Source organism: Onychostruthus taczanowskii, unplaced genomic scaffold (genome assembly GCF_017590055.1).
Source record: "Onychostruthus taczanowskii isolate IOZ18803 unplaced genomic scaffold, ASM1759005v1 scaffold28, whole genome shotgun sequence".
NCBI lineage: Eukaryota > Metazoa > Chordata > Aves > Passeriformes > Passeridae > Onychostruthus > Onychostruthus taczanowskii.
This window is the reverse complement of record NW_024500128.1, coordinates 9214852-9239878: the sequence shown is the minus strand read 5'-3', so window position 1 is coordinate 9239878 and position 25027 is coordinate 9214852.

The following is a 25027-nucleotide window of genomic DNA, read 5'->3' as shown; positions in this document are numbered from 1 at the left end:
GGGCCTGTTCCACTGCATGAAGCATTGAAGAAGGTGTTTGTATTTCAATTTAAAGAAGTTTTATTTCAAGTTCCTTTATTCTAATACCAAAACAGAGCCTAGAAAAGGAGGAGTTGCATTTTTATCCAGGAAGTCAATAAACGGTGGAAAAAATCCCAAAGAATCCCCAGTTGTGAGATGGCCTTTGCACCCCTTAAAGAAATCAAATAATTGTTCTTGCATATTCAATGTGTGAGAGTTTGCACTTCTGTACTACTTTCCAAGCATCTGCACAGGAGGAATAGAAAAGAGTAGTCACATAATTATGGGTGAAAAGAAGAGCCTGTACCTTTCAATTTCTGTTCTCTGTCTTGATCCCACTGTGCATGGTGGGAAAATTGACAGCTCCAGGCACTTGACCAACTGTGTTTACCTAGCAGCGCTCAACCAGCTTGATAACGATTGCTAATTCTGAGTCAAACAGATTTATCTGTGTAACTCAGTCTTTCTGTGTGCAATAACCTTTCTGCATGAGTTGATTTTCCAAGATGGTTGATGAAATGAGGTTGGATACCATTTCATTTGTACATCTGCTACTACTGTTTTTATTTACTTGAGCTGCTAAATTTTTGTGCAGCTTACAATACACACAGTGTTTTATTGGGGGTTTGAAGAAAAAATGTCTCATCTGTGGAGCTAAGCAGAGAAGAAGCAGCCAGTGGACATTTTTCCAAATTCATAAGGAAGAAATGGAATGATGTGCCCAACTTCAGAAGCTACATGTGCCAATGCACTGCCACTGCAGAGCATGAATTTGCAGACTGGCCTTCTAAAACCTGCCCAGAGCCATTGTCACTTTCCAGTTTTGAAATCTGCCTGCTTGGAATAGAAGCACATAAATCGCTAACGTTTGTGATGATGCATGCCAAATGCATTTCAATGGAGCTTGGTGTAATGACTGATTTTCACACATCAACTATGGCCTTGGAGAATAACTCTGACACCTAAAAGCATGGTTACCTGGAAAATGCTAGTAGTGGAAGGTGCCAGAATTTTGTATTTCTGACATTGGTATAGTCCAATTATGATGGGATTATTTTGGGCATTTAAGCAAGAGAATGGGACAAAATTCTCTTTTGTGAGTCTGTTTTGCAAGTGATAAATTGAACTTCTGTACCATAAGAAAACCATATCTATACTAGAAAGCTTCCCAAATGCCCACATGCATCACAAAAATGGTAGACATTCTGTTCAAAGGGAAGTGTTCTTGTTAAAAAAAGATTAGTAGCTGGTAAAACACCCGATATAGACTTATTTTAAGTGTTACAAAAGGATTTATTTTTGATCTGGAATTGTCAGAAGGTACTACTTTGCTGCTGAGCAGTGAAGCATTTTATGACAAAATGGACATGATAAAAAGAACAATTTCTTATTCCAGCAGATTTCTAGCTCTCTAGAAATACCAAACCAATGATATCTAGAAATATCATTGGAACTGCTTGAGAACAGCTGGTTAGACCTAGAAAGAACTGAATAGATATAATCCACTTATTTGACTGCTGGAGAGCAATTCCAGGGAGGAGATATTGATGACAGCAACAAAGATAAGCCAGTGAGCCATGGTGATTTCAAGAAGAGAAGAGTGCTGCTTTTGAAAGTGACCCTTCCCCAGTGGCACATGACCAGATGGCCATTACGGAGCAGAAATAGCTGATAAAATCTTAGAAAATTAACTTATGCAGAACACATTCTGATTCTTTTGGTAAATGTTGTTCAAAGATGGAGCAAAGTGTTTAATAGGATCTGTTCTCTGGGCATTAGTGTGGTTCAGTGAGATCATATAGAAACAACACAAGGAAAGAGAGACATGGTATAGACTGCAAGCGCTGCTGAAAATGCACTCTTGGCATGTGGATTGCTACAGCGAATAAATGGTTGTACCAGTGCATTTTAAACAGCTTATGGACCACGCCTGGCTGTCAGCACTGTCTGAAGATGAAGAAAATCCTGCAGAACTGGTGTAACTTATAAAGTTTACCAGGAGATATCAATAAAAACTGCTGAGAGATGCAAAGTAGATCTAAGCCAAACAGTTTTTCAAGAACATAGCAGCAAGACCCACACCTTAACACTTCTTTTTTTTTCAATGGGTCAATAAAATCAAGCCTAAATAGATCCTTGAACAAAGATTATGAGAAAAATAAGTGCAGGTAAAAGTTTCCAATGCTGTATAAGTGTTCTTATGTAACATGCTCACCAAAGAGCACTGGAAATTTAACTCAAACTATCTCAGAAACAAAAATAAGCAACACGTGTTCAGTGACTCAGATGACGACTGCACATCACTTATAACACATAAAATAATCAAAATATTGATTCTAAGGAGGAGAATGATGTGTACTATCATACCAACAGAGATTCTGGAAAGTAGAATTATGATACTATAAATTTGAGAAACAATTTCTTCAGAGAGGTTTACAGCCACTCCACATGCTTTCATTGACAAAAAGAATGTACTTACATTTCTAACCTTTGAAAAATGATTTTTGCGTCTAGTTCCTTAATTGCTGGAGGAATTTACATTTGATAATACATATGAAAAGTGTCATAATACAAAATAGATTTGTCAGCATTTAGGAATGTACTGCTGCTAAGAATATAATCACATACACAATGAACAAAGATTATTATAATTATTGTGACTCTATGACAGAGACATCTAAAAAATATAATTGGGGAAAATTCTCAAGTGACAATAATAATAAAATTCATTTTTGTGTTTCCTTGACTTTTAGGAGAACTTGGGGTAATCCAGAAAGTTCTCATGGCTTATTGTGAGACATTGATGATAAGACTGTTACAGGCTGGAGCTGGATAAAAGTTTTAGTAAAGTGGCAAGGTATTACTGGCTAGAGTTGAAGTAAAATAGAAATCAGGTAAGACTTTGATCAAAGGAAAAGTATTGTGTTGTGCAGCCAGAGTAATTTTGTGTGACTTGGGATAAAACATATTTAAAAAAAAATATTGCTATTATTTAGTAAAAATTTTTACTCCTGCTGTTAAGTATATATCAACTTTTTAAAAAAGAGTTTGCAGCTTTACAATGATTATCCAAACTTTTAATGAGAGAATGACATGGGAAGGGTTTCATCAGGTTTTTCTCTCTCTCTTGTCTCCCTCTCTCCCCCCTGAAGTGATGAAACGCAGAACAGGAGACAGCAGCTGAGGCTGCCAGTCGATGGGAAGCCCTTCACACGCCTCTTCTGCTGAAGGTAATTCTTTGTCGCCTTTGATCACAGGGAGGAAGTGGCCAGAAAAAAAGTTGAGTCCTGCCTGTGTGTGGCTGAGAAGGTGGTTTGCAGTGTTCCTACAAGCTCTTTGATTTCTAGGCAAGGTGTCTCCCCATTGTGCCTCCTCTGCTTGGCTGCTCTGGCCTCCCTGGTGGACACCACCTTCATTGCTGCTGCATGTTAGAAATTCTTCGCCGTCTTGTCAGAGGGAAACACTAAAATGAATGAACTTGAGATCTGCAGAGGGGCTTGTTCAAGTGAAGGGTGCTGGCTGCTGGCCTGCCAGCAGCGAGGGGAGCATGGCTGGGCCCTGCTGGACGAGCTGGAGCAGGCAGTGCATTGGGATGGTGGGAATGACTGGGGTCTCTGCTGGCTGTCCACTGTCCACTGGCCAGGCTCACAGCAAACAGCGTTGGGCAGTCAGGCTGACTGATGGGCTGAGCTGTCTGCTCTTTTACAGTAGGGGTTTTACGCCTATTGTGTTCTCAGGTCTTTTCTGCAGTGCTGCAGTGATGTCCTTAAAAAGTGGCTAATGCTGAAGTGGGGGGAGTTGTGGTGCTCCGGAGAAAAGAACCCTGAAGTGAGAGCATAAGGGTGTATATCTTTAGCTGGATGTATAGTTCTGTCTTATGGAGCTGCAAGAAATTATTTTCTTCCTTTCACAGAATCACTTAGGCTGGGAAAGACCTTCAAGACCACTGAGTTCACACTTTGACCAATCACTACCTTATCAATCAGGCCATAGCACTAAATGCTGCTCCTGTTGTTTCTCAAACACCTTTAGGGATGGTGACTTTAGGGATGGTCAAATAGTTCACACAAACCCAGGAGACAGGCTGGGACTAGATGATTTAGATGTGGAGCTAGGTTTCAAAATCTCCAAAAATCAATATTTTTTCAGCAGATCTGGGCTTAAGTTTCAGTTTATTAGGAAAGTAAAGTTTAGCTGGAAAAACTCCACATGGAAATCCATTTCACACCTTCAAATATGAGCAGTGGGAAACAGTTTTGGTGTCAGATTTTGTCTCTCTTTAATTCTAGCAAAGGATTTTGTTTTTATTTTAGTTGTACAAGAGGAAATTTAAAATGCCACTGAACTTGTTGGCACAACAGTGCTGCAGTTTCCATAGTCTCTTCTGAGTTCATCTGCCAAATGCAAAATTTCACTGAGTTCCCGGTAAAATACTAACACATTGTTCCACATAAAGCTCCTTATCACACCATTAAAGGTTTGGAGAGAAATACATGTGCAGTTGAGTGATTAATGGACAACTGAAAGTCGCTTCTCTCAACATATCTTTAAAATTCTAAGAGAATCTTTTTCTTCAGAAGGGTTTTAGCGTCAGGATGGAAAATGAACGTGTAAACCAAGTGAACCCTGTGCTGTCCTTTGTGTGGCTAGTTAGACCTGCCTTCTGCCTTTCTTGCTTGCACGCTGAGGTGTGTTCCTTCCCTCACTTTCCTCATACAAGCAGGGGTCCTACACAAAAACTTTACTTTCTGAAAAGCTTTCACAAAGGAGGACATCTATGTGCAAACTCCCATGCAGTGATTTCTGGTAGCTTCCTTCTTGTGTAAACTTTCTGGCTTATTTATTCTTACATTTAATTTCTCAGTGGAGCACTTGGGCCAAATCCTTAAGTGGTATAAATCATGCTGATGCCATTAGCAATGCTGACTTCAGCAAAGCTGTTATGATTTATAGCAGCTGAAGATCTGGACCCTTATTAAAAGCAGACTTTTCTCAACACTGAATTCCTGGACATTATTGTAACCTATTGCTTAGGACCATATATAGCTGAAATAAATAAATAAATGCATAAAGGCAAGAATATTATAGGATGTGGCTCTGTTTCTGTGGAAACCTGATCTTTTTCTTATCCAGTTTTTTTTTTCTCTGTCAGCCAATTTAACCTCTCTATCTGTCTACTAAAACTCCTCCTCATTAAGCACAAGGTTGCAGGGTTTTTGTAAGAAAAATGTAGGCAGAGAAATATCAGCTTTTGCATCTGTTTGGTGAATTAAAATAAAAAAAAGCATTTGAGCTGTAAGGAAAAAATGTGGAGGAGGGTGAAGGTAGCAGGAAATGTAATCGTATTAAATATAAAAATATGAATCAGTTTGGATAATCAGTCTGTAAATTGGTAGCAGCCATGCTACCTGTAAAATCTGTATCTTTTTTTTCCTGTATTTGTTCCACTCTGCATTACATTAAGAGATGCTCTGTCACTTAGGTGTACAACAGGGCACAGCTTGGAGTAGTATGTGACGATATTAGTTACATAATGGTATGTGACCAATAACATTTAAAAGCAGAATTTGCTGCCTGAATGGCTTGATGGGTTGGTGTTGAAGGGGAAGCTGGATATTGTGGCAGTTCTGTGTCTCTTTCTCATTTTCATTTCTGAGTCAGTTTCTCAGCCATGATGACAGGGCTTTCACATGGAGAACTGCCAATAAAGGATTCAGTTATTTTCTGAAAGACTCCTGCTAATTAATTTGTACTCTGAAATGCATCTTAATGTCAATAGAGTCTTCCAAGCTGTTCCTGAGTGCTTTCTACCAGGCAAGGTTGATCTTTCTATCATAATTTTGACATGGCTTTTGTCCTGTCTGCACCCCTGGTCATATTACAGTGATTTTTTTTTAATGTGGTGATCTGACATAGCATTGGAAGCAGTGACATTGTTATTCTCTCCCCTCTGTTTATTGATTGCTGATGAATGTAATATACTTCAGTGGCACAGTACTAGACTTCCACAGAGGACAGGAGTGCAAGTGCCCAAGTGAAGAAATATTACAGAAGATTGCAGAAATGTTCTACATTTTTGCTACCCATGGCAGCCAGTATTTTTTGAGCACATTGTGTGTAAATATATTGTTGTAGTAAGCTCCAGGCTGTTCCTGATCTCAGTGTAGTCTTGGTCTTGTCAAAGCTGTGCTTTCTTTTCTGTAGAGAAGGGTCAAGCAGTTTGACCATAGGTGAGATCAGAGGGCATGAAAGCTCCACAGGGGTGAGAATGTCTTTTTTTTTTTTTTTTTTTTTTTTTTTTTTTTTTTTTTTTTTTTTTTTTTTTTTTTCCCAAAGGAGCATTAGTCAAGTTTATGTGCTGTACATAAAAAATATTCATGTGAATTTTTATGATACTGCTTGTATATCTGAGAGGAAGATTTACACTTCAACGCAAGAAGCACTGTCTTTTTTTCCTCTACCTTTTGTGCTCCCATCAGCTGTAACTCCTCCTTTACTCTGCCCAATTTCAGGACATTACTTCCAGGGCAGTTTAACCCAGCCATGTCTGAAAATGTATTTAGGAGTGGAGTGGATCAAACAACTTCCTTTCCAGGGCTTCATGCTTGCATTGCCTCCCCTGACAACAAGTAAAAGCAGGTGACTTTTCTTCCACATTACTGCTGCTGCTCTCTTCCCTTGGCAACATCTCTTTCTGTGTTCCTGTGAGCCTGGCTGCCAGGAGCGAGCCAAGGCCAAACAGAAATGGCACATTTCTGACTTGCTCAAGGCACAGTTGTGAAACTGGTTTGTCTGTTGTAAAGGTGTTAATCAGGTCTGTGAGAGAGAACCTTAGACGCAATATAGCCACTTGTGTCTCCCAAAGTATTCAGCAGAGCTTTTTGTCAGAGAAGAGAGATGTAAAACTAACTGAGCATGTTGTGTTTATTCTGGGTTTGTTGAGCTACGTTGCATGTGCTTTGCAGCCTGGGGGGCTCATTTGAAGCAACCAGGTTGGATTTTCAGAGTCTTGCATCCTATGGCTCAATTGCTATTCACTTATCAGGGTGTGCAGCCCAGAGAAGGTGTTAACACCTGATTATTGAGAGATGCCTCTGTCCAAATTAAGCTGCAAATGCCATCATATGCTGAAGTGAAGAGTACAAATTCTATTTAACAGTGAATGTGAGCTAGAGAGATAGAAAAATTAGAAAAGAGGAGTGGAGGGAGAGAGGGAGGGAGAGAGATAGTCACCACCCATGGACCCAGTGGCCTCCTGTTAGTCCTTCTTCACCTTGGGCTTCTTGGTGGTGGAAGTCCTGAGACTGTTCAATACTTTCCATTATATGTACATTTTTACAAACAAAGGAATTAAAGCTTCTTGGCTATACATTTCTCTTATTCTATTCAATAAATGACTCCCTTGCTTCTAATGCTGTTTAGGCCCATGCTCAGTCTTTTTTTTGACTGGGTGGGTTGTGAGTTGGTGCCAGAGTTTTATCCAGCCTGAGCTGACTTCAGCACAGTTGCTGAACTGGCTTTCCTTATGGATTGTTCACGTCCATTTTCATGGACATGATACATTCTTCTCCCTCAGCTTTTCTTACCTCTCCCTAAGATGAGGGCTGAGATGACACTTGGACAAAAACCTGGGTTGATCTTTGTTTGACCAGTGATATGCGTATGAGCAGTAGCCATCCCACATAATTTACCACAGCGGGAACCCTTGCCTGGTTGCATTGCCCAGGATGTGCCTGACCTTGCCAAGCCTGGAACCAGTGCCATTTTGTTGCTCCATTCTGTGCTTCTCTCATGGCAAAGTCCTTCTCTGGTGACAATGCTTGAGACAGACAACTGTGATCTTGAGGTTCTTACGCCACGTAGTGGCACAAATGGTGTTTTCTAGGGACTTTCCACCAGTTCACATGGGTTGTCCACTGGGGTGGTGAAGACAGTGGACAATAGGAGAAAAGACCGAAATAGCAGAAGCAATAAAACAAGAACCATACAGCTATCAACAGCTACCCCAATTGTTAAAAATGCAAATCCAGCTGCAATTATCAACTCCACTCTCGTTAGCCACTGCCCCCACCCTGTGAATCCCAGAGATTGGAGTGTTCTTTAATGTGTGGTGGGTGTGAGGAATTCCACAATGTTGTGCCTGATGGATGTAGACCCAATATGTCCTGAAATTAGACATAGAATTGCACAATGGGTCTTGATTTTTAGAACCCCTAGAGGGGTATCCCAAACAGATAATGTATAAAGATGCATTTTTCTCAGTCAGCCAAGTCTCAAGGGGATCTTTAGGCCCTGTAGTACAATTGATTACTTTTGCACACTGGAACAAGTGTAAATGGGTTTGTTGAAGAGATGTGTTCGCATACTTCAAAGGCTTTAAAATAGGGTTCTCTCTCAACCACATCCACAGAAGAATTTTACAGCTAATGTTCCTGGCCCACTGGGTAATGAAAAATCAACTTTTAGTGCACAAAATTCTCATGCAAAATACAAAAGTGTTGTCATACAAAAGGTTCTGATCTTCAGAGTCATTTGGTTCCCATGGAGATACCAATTCAATCGAATATGTATCACTTCGTCTAATTATGCCTTGGATAAACATGGTGGAAACAGGGAATGGGATGGAGGAATTCCCATTGGAAATATCATACATACTCTTGATTTAGAGTCTTTTCTTTACCCATGAAAATATGTCCTCTGGTAATTCTAGGATGCCTTTGCTCTTGCACAAGACTTCTCTTTCAAAAGGAAGAGAGATCTTGAGATTTTGCTACAGAAGGGTTCTGTATCACCAGCAAAGTGCCCAACTACAGACTCACAAATAAAAGGGCCAGAGGGAATAATTTATCTTGCCTGAGCTCCTGCATAACACAGAACATGGGATTTCACCCACTGATTCCTGCACCAAGCCTGTAATTTGTCTGAGCTAGAAAATCTTTTCTGTATGCTCTGCATTTTTGCTTTATTTCCTATTGTGGAATTGTCTTGTGTGCTCTCCAGAGGAGAGCAGCTAAAATTCCCTGTTCCCCCTGCCTTCAGGTAGTCCTCAGTGCTGAGGGGCTGAGGCTAGGAAGCAGTTCCCTGGGGGTCACAGGACTGCAGACCTCTGGATTTTGATGCAGGCATCTAGACAGATGATCTGGGGGTGTGCTGGGGGTACAGGAGTCCCCGCAGTTGCACAAAGATGAGAAGCCACAGTTGTGGAGGGAGTGAGAATCTACTTGAAGTAGTGTGGTCCAGCAGGAGCTGTCAAATACATGTCACACAACCACCAGATCATCATAGAGCTTGAGAGAATTTATGAAGACAGCTCAGGGATTTGATTCTTGTTGTTTTGTTTGCTGTCATTCTATTTCTTATAGTGGAGATTTTTTTATTAAATGTTTAAAATCCAAGTATGCATTCAGATACACAATATAGTAAAGCAGCTGTGAATATTGAGCTAGTAATTCTACTGAAATACACATCTGAGATGACAGCTCACACAAATGTCAGAAAACAACAGGTATATTTAACTCAGTAGTCAATTGGATAAACTGATAAGAAAAATATACCTCTTTAATCTGATGTCTATCAAAGAGCAAACTTCATACCCCTACATAATGTTTCAGGTATGTCTTTGTTACAAATAAAGCTTTTTTATTTAAATATCTTGGTTCAGCCCTGGTATTAGCCAAAATGGTGATTACCATCTTTTCTGGAAAACAGGAATGAGGAAGCTTCCTTTGCTGTCTATTGCTCCCAGCTTTCTTCTGTGATACCAGCTCTTCCCTGAGAGGGGTGTTTGATCTGGAGAAACTGAGGAGTGAGATCAAGTTAAAATATAAGGGGAAAAAAAAAAAAAAAAAAAAAAAGGGAATTTTAGTTTTGATAAGCAAGGAACTGCTGTGGACATTTCAACTGTCCTGGTGCAATAGCAGTGCTTCACTCCAGCCACTCAGACTTCCAAGGATCTTGTTGGAGCCTTAGCGGATATGATGCAAGTAGCTGCACTCCTTTGTGCTTAATAAATAGTGTTATGTGCTTGATAGGATTTCTTCTGCATTCTAGACAGCTCTAGGTATGCTCATTGGGCCAGCATGAGCTTTCAGCAAGCTGTGGTGTGGATCAGGCTGATAGCAGATGGGATCACAAGATGCAGGGCTGGAAGACAGAAGGCTGTGAACTGGGTGGCTTTGTTGGAACTGGACTCTGGCAGGAAATAGATTACTGTGCTTCTTGCTGAAATGCTGAATAACATTCCTTGTGCCCCTTGTTAAAAGCATTTTCCTAACTGATCCCAAGTCAGAGCTGTATTGATAAAGGAAAATGTGGTTGAGAATAAATCCGCATTTTATGGTAGAGGCAGAGAACAAGGCAGAATGTGCTATTCTTTGCTTTTGCTAACATCTTTTAAATTAACGCTGCCTACAAAACAGGCTTGTGTGCTTCTGGCAGTCTGCTCTCTCCACAAACTCCGGTGCACCTGAGTTAATTTCTTGCCAACCCCATGAAATCCAGGGAATACTTGCCACTGGATCTGTGTTAACACCACATTTTGTTTCTGTTGATGGTATTTGCCAGGTGCTTCATCTTTAACAGCTATTCTGACAGGAGAGTTGCCAGCTACCATAACTCTTGGGGGGCTAGTAGCACTTAAGGTCTTTCTAAATTTATTTTTCTTTCTGCACTGTGTATCTCTTTGAAGAATATTTTTTTTTTCAGAAATAATCTCTTCTGTTCTAAAAGTGTGAAGGAAGTTTGAAAATATGAACCTTAAGACTGAAACCCACATTTTAAGAAATGCCACATAAAATTTTATCAGCCCAGCGGATGTGATCAGTGGCTTCTTAATACTCTGACTGTAACTTTTCTTAGATAGTCTTTTATTTTTTTCCCTGGTAGTCTTCCATGTTGCTTTTTTTTTGTTGTTGTTGTTGTTTCTATTTTCTTAAACAGTGCCAAAAGAGAGAAAAGAAGAGCTCTAACTTTTGGCATCTCCTGAAATATGTTATCAAATTAAAAAAAAAAATCAGCACCATAATAGCTATATTATTAAGAACAGAGCTTGAGAGTTCTGGGTTGGGACTTCTTTATAATTATTCCAGGCAGAGTTAATTATGTTAGGTGTGCCAAAAATCTAGTGGTTTCAAATGACTGAGCAAACCTTTAATTGACAAATGGAGATGAATGTCCTCTATCCTTCAGAACCTCCCATTTAGGAGAGAAACTTCTGCCACTCATTTTTAAAATCTCTGCAATAGTTGGTAGCTTGGCACTGAATAACCCGATTTTGCTGGCACATATATAAAATCTGTCTCTCCATAGCAACAGGAGATGATCATGGTAAAAATGCAGCTAAGCCATATATCTGCATTTTATTCTGTTTCTCCCTATCCAGTTTGCCTTAAGTGACTTTTCCTTTCATAGTGAGTATAAAGCTACTGCATAGACTTTTAGGGAGGAGTAGTACCAAGACACCTAGTTAAGCTTTACAAAATGGAGATGAATTTAGAAGTTATCCTTCACAAGCATTGCCTTGAATAGTGAAAGAAGGCCAGTGGGAAAGTGACCATTTCTCAGTGGAAAGCAGTTGGATTTATGTGCCAGATATATTTATTTGCAGATCTTTCAAAATCCTGATCTTGCTTTTTGCTCCAAAGTTCTTTCTAAGCATCTACTAAATTCACTGGAACTTCTATCTTATTCCCATTTTAACAGGAAGATGTAACTGTGGGCTCTAGTGAAATAGAAGAAAAAGGATATGAATGCAGTAAGAAAAGGGAAGGACAGGATGGCAGCAATAGTTCACTTGCTTTGGCCAGTAATGTGCAAATCTTTTTATTCTGAAAATTACAAATGTTTTCTGTAAATCTTAGGGTTATTTGATGATGTCATTCACTGTTTTCACTCAGTTGCTTTAAAGCTTTCTGCCTGAATGCCTAGTGTTATGAGGATATACCTCCAGCCTGTGGACCCTATCCAGTTTACAAATCCAGTGGCTTTGTGCCAGTCACAGTCTTTCCCAGATGATCTGCAATGCCTTTCTCTCTTGACTTGCAATAATTCATCCATAATTCAGCATTTCAACAACCCAGACCTTTGTGTGATTGCACCAAGGCTGTGGATCCATTCCCATCAGATCTAGAAAGCATAAGGCTTTGGACCACCTCACATTCTAGCAGAGGGCTGGCTACTGTGCAGAAGAACAAGAAAAAAGAGTCTTTATCACAGAGGGCTTCATATGCACACACAGAAGAGCAGCAGTGGGCAGGGCTGGCTGTACCAGGCAGTAAGAGACATCACTGTTCAGGAAGGAGGGCAATCATCCCAGCTCACCTACCACGTTTGTGTGTCTCTGTGTATGACTAAAGCACAGTTTTCTGCCCTGCACAGTCATTCCCAAAAGAGTGGGGTTGTGGCGTATGAAGTGTGAGCATATGTTGGCAAAAACATATTTTAAAGGAGACCATATCCCCTCAGCACATTTCTCAAAAGACCATTAGATCTCTGTGAAGCATCCTCTGCTCCCCTGTACATGAGATTTTGTAACCAAAGCTTTAAAAATCTGCAGCAGGCAAATTTTAAAAGCAGATACAGCATCTCAGCTGCCAAGAGACTGTACTATAGTCATCCCGATTCTTATACCCTACACAATGGTGTAGCCTACTTAATTTTTCCTTAATGATTGCTTTCTAACATAACAATTGTTCCCTCCCAAAGTGACTCTCTCTACAGCCAAAAATAAGCATTCAATTTCAGACTAAGAGTACTGAAGAAGCATCTGACCTCCTGTTGTAGTCACATCTCTGCTCAGGAGAGGGCTAGGAAAGGTCACAAGGAGTACAGATCTAATAATGAGTGGCTTGAGGAAAGTGACCATACAGCTGAGTCACCTTTTTCTTTCACAGTTTACAATATTTTGCACTCAGAATGTCCTTTGCTTCTGGCATTTAATAAAAGCATAAATTAAATTGGCTCAGCCATATTAAAAAAAATCTGTATATTTATTCACACCAACTGATCTGCAAAACATAGGTAATATTTTTTCCTGCTTTCTTTCAATGTATCTGCAACTTCAGAAAATCCAGCATAAGACACAGTCACACTGCTAGGAACTGAATTATGATTAAGCTCGTAATAATAGCAGAGACATCTGTCTGTTTTGGGCAACAGGTATGCCACCCCTCCTTGCTTCTTCTCCTGAAGGAGAATTATATGAAATGGAGGAGGATGAGGTAGTCACAATTGTCTCTAATCTTAGACAATATGGCAAAGCACTGCTGTGATTGTTTTTTACTGCAGCAACACAGATTGTGATGCTCTTGTATGCCATAGCAATTGTGTATAGACTCATATCCAGAGAAAAGCCAGGAGTGCTTTTATTATTTCAGATTTTTTAACTTGCATAAATATCAAGCTTTTTTCCTTTTTCATAATATGATATTAATCATCTGTTTTGATGTGGAATAGTAGTATATGGTTGTAGGTAGCATAAAGAACACAGCTGAGAAGGCACTGCCAATGGAGATAATGAAATTGCTCAGATATAAAAAGTTAGGTTTGAATACTGCTGTGGATCAGAATCTAATTGTGTTAAATTTTTTTTTGATGCTCAGTTTTACCTGTTCTTAAATTACACCACAGTATAGATGTAAAAAACCCCAATATTTTCCTCTGAAGAAGTAATTTCACTTAAGCTATAAAATAATTAGAAGCTTGAAGCAATTATAACACTAACCAGCCTTTCAGAAATACTATCTCCAAACTAAACACATTTTTGGACAAATATCCCCTGAGCTGTGTTACCTTTACACCCTGAACACCTTACATTATTCTTGATCAAAACACTGAAAACCTTTCACTGGCCCATCACTGTATCTAGAATGTTCCAACAACTACATTTTATTAATCCCTTTTATTATCTTTTCAATAAAAGCCATTCTGGTTATTTCCTGCATTTAAAAAAAAATTCCTTTCCTGGATAACAAACTCTATGCATTCTGTCACATAGTCAACATTACTGCTGATGGACAGCTTAGGCTTTTTCTTTCAAGCTAATGATTTCATTGTCTGAAACTCATGCTGGTTTTTGAGACATATTTTCAAGTTTGAAATCCCAAAATACCAGAAATATAAAGTGAATGTGGTCAGGGCAAATATTTTCAAAATAATTGGGAGAAAGGGAACAGAAGAGAAAAGTGAAGCATATATAGCAATAGCTGTTAAAAAAAGTCTTTTAAGCCAAATGTCAAGAGAAGTAGTTAAGGAGTTTCTCCTTTAACTTAAAGCAATTATGAAGATCTGCAAAAACATAGGTATCTGCAAAAACATAGGAATCTGCTGCAGCACAGAGAGCTATAGAGAGGTGAAAATGGTGCTGCTTAATGCACAGTCATGCCCTGGTTTTATGCCCAGATATCCCTGACACCTCACAAAAGACAAGAATAAATCAGTGGCTCCAGAGCTGTCAATATATGAGTGCAGGCAGCAGGGAGAGGTGTTTCTAGAAAGGCAACTCCAATAATCATTCTGCTTCTTTCTCCTGCTGCTGTGTTTTCTTAAAGTCTCTCCAGAAACCTCTTTTGTAGGTAGGAAAAGTCAACTGAATAGACTGGGATGTTTCCTTGCAAGACTGCAGACCCAGGCCGTGTGTGCAGGGCACAGAAGCCCAGGCTGACCCATAAACAAGCTATTAAGGTACTAAGTCTTCCATGTCTGGTTATTGCAGGGCTGGAATGATTAGTGCTGTTCCTTCAAGACCGATTTAGCTTTCCCAGGCCTCATCATTTCACACAGGACAGGTCAAGTTTATAAATGCCAATTTCTTGGCACGAGTAATTTCCAACATCCCCATACTGGCTCAGAGCCCAGCTCAATATTCTGGTAATTCTGTTACCCTGAATTTAAACAAGGCTGCTTCCAGAGCCATCTGCAGGGTTGGGCTCAAGAAACTAATGCTGTTAGGTTTTCGTTGCAATTAGAAGGACTGGGAATTAAGTTTTTAAGTTTATGTTTTTAAAAGGCAATCCAGAGGTGAAGAAAGGAAAAGAAAAATCATAATCCAAGCATAAAGGTCTACTTCCAAGCCTTCTATCTCTGACTTGTAAACCAATGTTCTCATTACACGAATTTTGTATGGGAGCACACGGCATCTTCTTGTCAAGTGGTACCCACACCCACTGCCCTATAAAACAGGACATATTTCTGTTGTTTCCCCAGTAGGTAAGGGGATCAAGGCATGTGAATTTAGGGGGTGAAGATGACATCTGGTGAGTGCTCATCTGTCTCAGGGTTCACCTGCAGCCTGATTGTGAGTACAGTTGCAGTGCTGCCTCTTTTTTTGCTCCTTTTTTTCCCCTGTGTATGTGCACATGCAGCTTTGCTTTCATTAAATACAGATTTCCTTGATGTTTATGCAGGATACATGTGTTTCTCTATCAAATCACTTGCAATGGAATATGCCAAACTTCCCAAAGCAAATACAAGCTGCCTGCTACATATCCACCAGAACATAACAGAGAAGCCAAATCTCATCTCAGTCCTTTCCTTGGGAATGATTAATACTCACTCATCTGAGTCCAACTTTCTAGAGCTCATGTTACAACTTTCCTACCCAATTATGCTTAAAACACAGCAGTATATGGTGTTTCTATATAAGGAACATACTAATATGTTTTGTCACCCAACACATGGTAAAAGCGTTTCAGTTCCCAGGAGAAATGGTCTGTGTGTGTGGGAGTTCCAGCTTCACAAGTCCAACTGCATACATTTGCTACAGCATGCTTTACTTTTCTGAAAGTGAAATGAAACCAACTCCAATAGTATAATTTTTTCTGCTTTAAAGGAAAAAAAAAAGACCAAGTCCTGGTAGAGAACTAATGAAATATTAAGAGCATGCATGCCCTTACTAAAGAGAGAGAAAGTGGAAATTGAGTTAAAGGAATGAATTGGCCTCCTTATGTTTTGCTATTCCTTACAAGGTAACACAAGGGAAGATGTGTATGGTTTTGCCAGGGGCTTTGATAGAGGTGGGTAAGACAATGCAACCAGATTATGCTGTATGGTAGGCACTGTGAAGCATCACTGTGGGGCTATGATGAAAGAAGTGGCTGGTCCAGGGGGAGCAGCTGTAAGGGGAGGTTTAGTTACTGCTATGCTGTGTGCCAGCCTGCTTGCCCATTTGTCAGCTCCTCAGCTTTGTCTTACTCTATGCAGTTCCCAAAACAGAGCCCCAGACAGCAGCTAGGCAGCACAGAAAAATGCACATCTATAAGAAGCAAAGAATTGCAGTAAAATCTCCCAATATGTTTCCCAGCTCTTTCCAAATGCTGTTGCACTTTCCCTTACCAATATTTCTTGTCTAAAAGAGATGTGTTCTGCAGTGTCCACACATTAGTGCTGAAGAGATGCAGCCTTTTCTGTCTGTCAATGACTACTTGCTGCTACTCACTGTGATCTGCTAAAGGCCAGCCTAACCTTATGTTGCCCTATACAACTCACAAAATTATCAGGAGACTGTTCAAAATACATTGTGTAGTGCTTATGGATCTGGGACAGAACTATTTTAGGACTGTGATGCTGTGGGTGTAGGTCCATGTTCCCTGGCCCTTTCCATAATTGCTGTTTATCTTTACAGGAGTTTTGTCTTTGAATAGATGAGTTCAGTGCAACAAAGCAGGGGGAGTTATTGGAAAATCAAACCAAAAAGCAACAGAAAGGCTTTAGGAAAAAACATTTGTTTGATGGGGAGAAATGAGGGAAGAAGGAGACAGTGATGAACTGTGATGTGGGAGATATTCCCAGGGCTTCCTCCACTGGCAATGCTGCCAAGGTCATTAACTAGTCAAACAGACTTTTGCAGAGGAGGAAAAAGGGATAGCTGATCCATATATGATATATGAGCCTGTGTTTTTAGAAGGGTTGGTTGAGAGCCCTTCAAACTGGCTGCACTACACCAAACACCACAGCTGCATTCCCAGATGTGTTCAGGGGTAAGGGGCAGGTTTGCATTCATCCCCACCCTGCTTGGCCTCATGGAGGATGTTTGTTGTGCAGAGGAGCTATCTTATACTGAGAGCAAGTCCCTGGTACCTTGAGAGACTTGGGGCATGGACTCATGAGTTCTTGTAAATTCTGATGCAGCTGGAATTTGCTAAGCAGTGTGGGTGGGTTTTTGGACTGCAGCATGTGTAAAGCCTGCTCCTGGATCCCTGCACCTCTTGCTTGCCCTCAGAGCTGCCTAGAACTGCTCTGAAATGAGGACTTAGCTCTTCATAGGGAGCAGAGACAGCCAAGTGGAGTTTTTTTTCAAAGCAAAATAGTCTTTCTAAAGCAAATTGACATTTCTTGGTAAATTCACTGAGTGTATAGCTTGGGTAGGGGCTCTGCCCTACAGCCTCCTTCTTGGGCAGAGAACAGCACATCTGCTCAAGCTCACTTTGTCAAACCTGGAAAACATTTATCAATGTCTCTCTCACTTACACTTATCCACCACATCTCTGCCTCACCTGCTGCTACCCTTACAGGATGCCTCTGGCCAAACCGAGTTCCATGTTGGAAAGCTGTGCTCAGAGAGGATGCTGTTTCCACATTCTCTTCAGAGAAGCTGTTCATCCTTCTCTGCTCAGTTCCAGATGGCTCATTTACCTCCAATTCAGATGGTTGAAGGCAAATGTCCCATTTTTTTCCATAGGACTTCTTGTCTTTCAACTTCAGGTTTAACCCATTCCCTGTATGGACAAAATGCAGTCTGTTGAATCATACAACTCGAAAATTAAAGTCTTTGAAAATATTCTGACATTCACTATACGGAAAAAAATTGAGATTTAATACCACCTTAGTAACCAATTGTTTTGATCCTGATACTTCAATTTGTAACAAATATTCCCATCAGAATCATGCCATACCCCTGTTCTTTAAATCTAGCACCTTTCCCAAGTTTTTCCATCTGCTGCTTCATTTTTGCATCCCAGTCTGCCTGCAACAATCACTTCAATTTCTAATACTTTCCCCATGACAGCCCTTTTGATCAGTGCTTCCTTAGTCTTTTGCACAATTCCTTGCATGTCTCCCTGTTCCTGCAATCCTTTTCAAAACACCTCTTGGTCCCTTTCCTAAGTAAGAGTCCCTGTTCCTGCCATATTGCCCTCCATATGGCCACACCAATATTGTGAGCTACAAGGGCTTGGCAGTGAGTGTAATCCACTGGGAGATGTGGTCCTGATGTTAAAATGGAACCTGAGCCCTATGCATGAATGGTTTTAGTTTGGTTTGGTTTAGTTTTCCATCAGAAAGTAAAACAACCAGGTTAAACCAATGTTTTTGCACTATACTTCTTTTGTGATATTAGAGAGTTTAGAAGGGCTAAAGTAAAGGTGCAGAATTTCAGCTTTGAGACAAAGTAATTTTTTCAGAGCATGGATATATAATTTTCATTCACTGATGGCTTAAACTAGTTTTGGTTTTGGCACACTCAAAATAAAACAAAGCTTGAAATATCTACATTTCTTTGCATAATGAACCTTCTTTCATGTTCTGGATACTCCTGCTTCCTACTTCTTTTAGAAATACCCATTTTTGATTGTAGTATTCTGAGATGTACTTCTACATAACTTCTTGTGGTGACTTTCACCCAGTCATGGTGCTACCACCCAATTTACTATTCCAGAACCACAGCTGGAGTGGCACAGCTCATGGCTTTCCAAACTTAATTTTGTAAAAAGCAACCAGAAATTGAATTAAAACATTTCCCATTTTGTCCCAGAGAAAACATTTTTGTAAATCTTAAGCCTCCACCCAACTCTCTCAGTTTTCATACACCACAAAATCAGGTCCTCCTTCCACCAAAAGGTAAAAATTTTCTTTCAGAGACTCCATAAAACTAAAGGACAAAACTGAGCAAGAAAAAAATACCAACTGAAACACTTTCACATTCCCTATAATTTCAAAACTTGCCTTGATATTTACCAAACTTCTTGGAACAGGAGAGGATAAAAGGCAACAGAAAGCAATCTAATACAATATCTTTCCTCTGTGGGTAGCTAAGGGACTTAAAATCACATCAGGGTTTGATTTATGATAGTAAAGGTGATGAGTCTAAGCAAATTATCTGGATAGGGAATCATTAGGGGACATTCAGAGCTACCAATGGGATGTTCGTTTACCTGTGTTTTCCAATAACATTTCAGAAATGCTCAAGAGACTCCAGCAGCTCAAGTGTTGCATCTATTAAAGGATACAACAGGCTCTGGCTAAATTATTATTTATTATTTTTATTACACAGTTGCCTAAATGTCAAATTATTCACAGCTGTTGCAGAAAAAGAGGCACACTCTTTTTATGGCATCTTTCCTACATTACAGGAATTTATGGTAGACATTTTCAGTCTGGGTTGCTGCTGAGGTGAAATTCGTACCCCTTAGAAATAAAGGGAGGAAATACCAAGGTGCATTCCATCACATTTTGTGTCGTGTCACTTTACGTCCTGACACGCGATATAAATAAGGATTTCCTTCCACATTCTCTCTCCCAGCTGGTGATGCTACTCCCTTGTGGGGAACGGGCTGAGGACACGACTGTGAGGTTTAATACCTCCAGGCACCTGGTGGTCCCCGGAGGTTTGATAAGTGACCCTGACGAGTGCTCGCTGGATGCTGCTGTCACTGTGGCCCCTCTCGCAGCACTGCAGTCTGCTCCAGGGCAGAGAGGAGGGGAAAGCAAGCGGAGGTCTTGGATTCCAGCTTTGAGTCACGGGGCTTGCGCTTTCTCTTTATTTCCCAACTTCATCCTTCATCACCTATCATGGAACTCTCAGAGGAAAAAGAACAAAAGGAGATTATACACTTTGGAGAAGAAGAAAGTATATTTAGTTGCTGCTGATCTTGTAACTTTTGTTACTTTGTATGTGGCCAGCCATCCATTCTCACCAATTACCAATGCGGTGCTTTGACAATAGCGGAATGAGATTCACAGCTACGCAGTCACAGCTTGAGACTTTGCAAATGAACATTCATAGCATGCTTCTCAGCTTCCTTTTTATAGAAAAACTGGCACTTGCAATTATATACTTTTTAACAAATACTTCTTCTGCATGTCTCATTTCCAACTTTGCTTTGTGATCCTAAGGGACAATTCTTGCAGTGCTAAACTTCCCAAAAATAAAATTAAGATAGGCAAATTATGTCCTCTCATAAGCAGAAGTAGCTAACAGAGGCTATTAAATGAAGATATCAGTCATCTGATTCACTCTGAAAAATATTGTTAATCTAAAAGTTGTATTATTTTTGGCATCACCAACTGCATCTAATCCAAGACAAAAGATTTTCTAGCTAAAAGTTTTTATTTCTTGGGAAAAAAAAAAAAACAAACCATGACACATTAAAACACCAAAAACCTCAAAGCAAGGAGAAACAGTTCATTGTCCTTAAATCTACATTAGTGCCTGCTAAAAAGGAGGTGATAAGAGACCAGTACTAATGGTCAGCAGGTAGACTTAGAGAACGGCAGGTCACAGGCTAGGGCCAGCAGTTCTCCCAGGGCTTTTAAAGTGAATGTCTTCTTTATGTCTCATGTCAGTCTTAGAGTAGCCCTGTGCATATTTATTTCAAGTTCTAGCTGAGTACAAAATGAATTTTAACGGAGAGCTACTTGCTAAATCAGCTATGGGAAAACCTGCAAACCCTTAACAGGAGATGCCTGAGGAATTCCTTTGTTTTGTTTTGTTTCTGAGTTTGACTAGAACAGAGGTGAGCAAAACCTTCTTCTCTCATTTCAGACAACTGCTGTCATGGCTATGTGGCTGCAGGGCAGGGCAATCCCTACGCTGTATTTTTGGTTGATTTTTTTCTTCCTTTCTTTCCTGTTCCCACAGACTTCCTGTTTCTTCCCCTCTATCCTCCCAGCATCAGGCTGAGTCCCAGTTACAGTGCCCCAGCTTCAGTCACAGCCTTGTTGGTGGGGACTGATCCCATCTCCTTCCCAGGAGAAGCAAATGGATTTGTCAGTGATAAACAGATTTCCTAGCTAAACTGAAGCAAACATTATCAAACCTCCATTAAAGAGAATGGGGTTGTGAGGTAAGAAAAAAGTCTTCACCTAGATCCTCATTACTTTAAACCATTCACTCTGGGAAAGGAGGAAAAACTGCCCGCTTCAAACCGGTCAGCAAGGTCTTCCTTCTTGCTCCTCATCAGGCACTTTTTCTGTAAATCTGCCACAGATATTCTCCTCTTTACAAAAGTAGCTTTGTTTAACCACATGTTACCCAAACAAAGCACTTTAGCTTGTAGTTTCCTAGGTGAGCCTGGCTGTCCACTATGAATGCGGTGAGGTCCTCAGGAGATGGTCAGGGGCAGAATTTCCCATAATATGCTTAGGAAGTCTTGTTTTCCAGCAGCCTGCTGTACATTTAGCCATTGTACTCATACAATGTCAGCAGTTGAGCTGCATGGTTTTCATAAATGATTAAAGATCTATTTCCATCCTGTAAAACCACTCCCTTGTATGGCTGACATCAACAAAACCAATGTGATAATGTCTGATATGGGCACACCTATCAGAACTGGAGACTGTATTCATAGAAATAAATAGAATTCGCTCAATTTAGGATTGTAAAATATCACTGAAGTTACTGTGGTGAGTCACAGTTTGTCAAAGGAGTTGGCAGTACAGGGCAAATAATGAAGAGCTTGAGACTATCTATCCTTGCTGATGAAGAAATAACTATCATTAGAATTCCACAGATGTGCCAAACTGAAGAAATTCTAGTCATAACTAGTTCTCTAAGGAGGAAACATTAATAATCAGTCCTTTTGAAAACTGAATTAAAATGCATTCTTCTTCCAATTTTAAGACATATTTTGCAAACCTAATTCACACAAAACTGCTACATCATCATGATTCCCCTGATAATAGACAAAAAGTCGTAATTCCTTATTTTATTGGAGTGCTACAAATCTGAATGCTTTAACAATATGACTGTGAGGTAGGTGTGGACCAGTTCTAACTGTGTGGTACATGCTTATTAAGAATCTCACATTCAGGTTTTAAAATAGAATGTTTCCTCACTTTAATTTTTTAATGTGTTTTGGAGTCTATTGTTCACAAATTTTTATATTAATTCCACACCCCCTTTTTCTGTCATTGAGACTAACAATATGAGTAGCATTTAAGTTTTTTAACTTATCTCTTTTTTTCTTTTTAAAATGTTTACTCTTTCTAGTTATGGGATGCAACTTTTTGAAAGTTAGATTATTGAGTAGGTTTTTAAAATGTATTTTTTCTTTTGTTACTCTGTCTTTTCAGTCTTGCTGAACTCTCTGATGATTCAGAAGATGGGAAAAAAAATCAGTTCTGTTCACTCAAATGATTATAGTTACAAAAAAAGAAAATAGAATGACAAGTCATGAGAATTTTGAAATCCACTGAAACCAGAAGGCTTATTTAATTTTATATAAGATACCCTGTTAAAATAAAAAAAAAAAAGAAAAGAAACTGCTGAAATAACATTTCTTAGCCAAAACTTGTTCTTGACACAATCTCATATTTTTACAGGAAAAACTTCCAAATGACAGTTTTCAATCTCAACAGTTGCTAGTTGTAAGAATGGCAGAACAGTTGGAGCAGTGAAGCTTTAAGCTATTGTTCTTTTCCTTGGAGTGGCCTTGAAAGAATGCACTCACAGACTTACCAAGGATGAACAGTTTTTAAACAGATGATTAAAATTTAATTTCTTTTTCATTGACATCAATCACCAAGATAAATATCTCAATTCTCAACTGCTTGTAGTCATTTGCAAATATGGAGGGTAAGAAAATACTTCTAAACAGTGTAAATGGCTGCAAAAATTCTGTGTTCTCTATTATTGACATATATTTTTGCTGAGTTTGCCTAACTACAAATCTGTATGATACAGCAGTGCAATGTACAAGAAGTGGGCAATCAAACTCCATACCAGTATTTTGACCACATCAAGGAGCTGAGAGGAGCCTGTTCTGTTTAAGAATCATGGATTGTCACACACATACACACACACACACACACACACACACACACACACACACACGGGTGTGTGTGTGTGTATATATGTAAGGAGCTGCAAACTGCATTTTCTCAGGCACATTACATCATCTAAAAAGAAAAATGAAAGCAGCCTCTGCTGGTAAACTGTTAATAGCCATGACAATCAGATTGGATTAAACAATGAAACTGAAATAACGGTATTTAAACAGGAAGACACCATCAATTTGGCAACTGATAAATGGAATCCATTTGCTAGTGTTGGTGAAAGGTTTTTGTCTTGAAAATCTAACCTTGAGATGAAAGCCAACTAAGTATAGACTTATGAGGACAGACTTTGGCTCAGCATGTAGCAGCTAAATTCAGTACAATTTACAGTCCCACAGTCATGATTAGGTTTCCAATACAAAGCATGGGAATTCAAAGTTTCTCTTTTGGTAGTCTTTTACATCTTCAGGAGCTCAACGGACGTAAATCACACATGCTGCGTATTTCTTTGATAAGCCAAGATGCCCTGGCTTCAAAAAGAGGCAGCTCAGTGATGCAGCTTCTGCCATTGCACTGGGCCTGAACTGAAATCGGTGGGCTTTCCTGTGACCGAACCTGGAGTGAATTTCTCATGTTTCAAATTCCTGCTCTCCTGCGTGCCATGCTGTCTCTTCTTTCAGCCTGTCAGCACAGTCTGTCTGTGTGTGTGGGTAGCTGCCACCATGTGATGCACTTCCCTTCTGCTATGTGTTTTTAGCCTTAGGGAGCACTGAAAATGATACCTGATGTCTTATAAACCTCTGGGTGCACAGGTGTACATACAAATTTTATATATATATATATCTATGTGTGTGTGCACATGTTCATAAAATATCACACATATTTATGTCAATGCCCAGTTAGACAAAATAAATTGTGGTTAAGTTCAATTCCTCTCTGATGTCCTTGTTTCAAAGGAAGGCAACAACAATCACAAGACCTAGGTGCCTAAAAATGTAGATAGAAGTAATCTGGGATTTAAAATCACCCCAAATGCTGAAGTATCAATGGGCATTATATGCCAGCAGGCTTGTAAAGTCCTGCCACTTGCTGATTTGTACCTCCAGATCTAGTCCAAAAGTACTGTGATCCTACTCTATTTGCCATATGTCAAATCTCACATCATTCTGTGGTCACACCAGTGTTGACTCAAGAGAGGAACTTTGCAGGTGGCTGAGCAGCCTTCACTGCCAAGCAGCTGGGGTGCACACCAGGGCTTGAAGGAGACAGAAAAAGTGGACAAACAAATTGTTATAACTGAATTTCAGTGAGAAAGACCTAGGCCAGCGCTAGGACCTAGGATGGCTATGCTTTTGCACAGTATACAAATGAAGCAAAAAAGAGAGATAAGTGTGGTAACTATGAAGTATTTTTTGTTTTGTTTGTTATAAGGAAAAATGATGTAGAAGGTCTTGTCCCCTCAGTCTAGCTGCTGAAGCACTGCTTGAGTGCTGAATTTTTATCATTTGGATTTCCTACGGCTGTTAAAATAAATGCTAGCTGAAATACCAGTATGAAAGCCCTAAGAAATTCCTCAAACATCTGTATTTAAAATAAACAGACTATTTCCCCTCTGTCTGGATTCTCTCTTTGGATAATGGCTTCCACATACTAAAGTCTAAGTATCACCCACTATCTCTTTTGCTGTAAATTCTTTTTTGGATGAGGAGCAGTATTTAAAAGTATTTATGTTACTAAAGACAGAAATTTGCCATTAGTAAAAGTTGTTTTAGAAGTGCAATGCTAGTTACATTAACCTCTAAGTCAAAACCTAATTCATTTCTTACTATACTTTGAATTGTTTCAAGTGTAGAAACCTGCTATCTGACTTGCAGTCTAAGTTATTTACTTTTCCAGATCATACTGTAAATGTTCTGGTCTGCAAAACTGAAAAGAAAATCTGGCACAGATACAAAGAAAGGACTGAAACCCTTGGTATCAATGGCAGGGAGACACTAAAGTGGTCAGAGATATTTAGCAG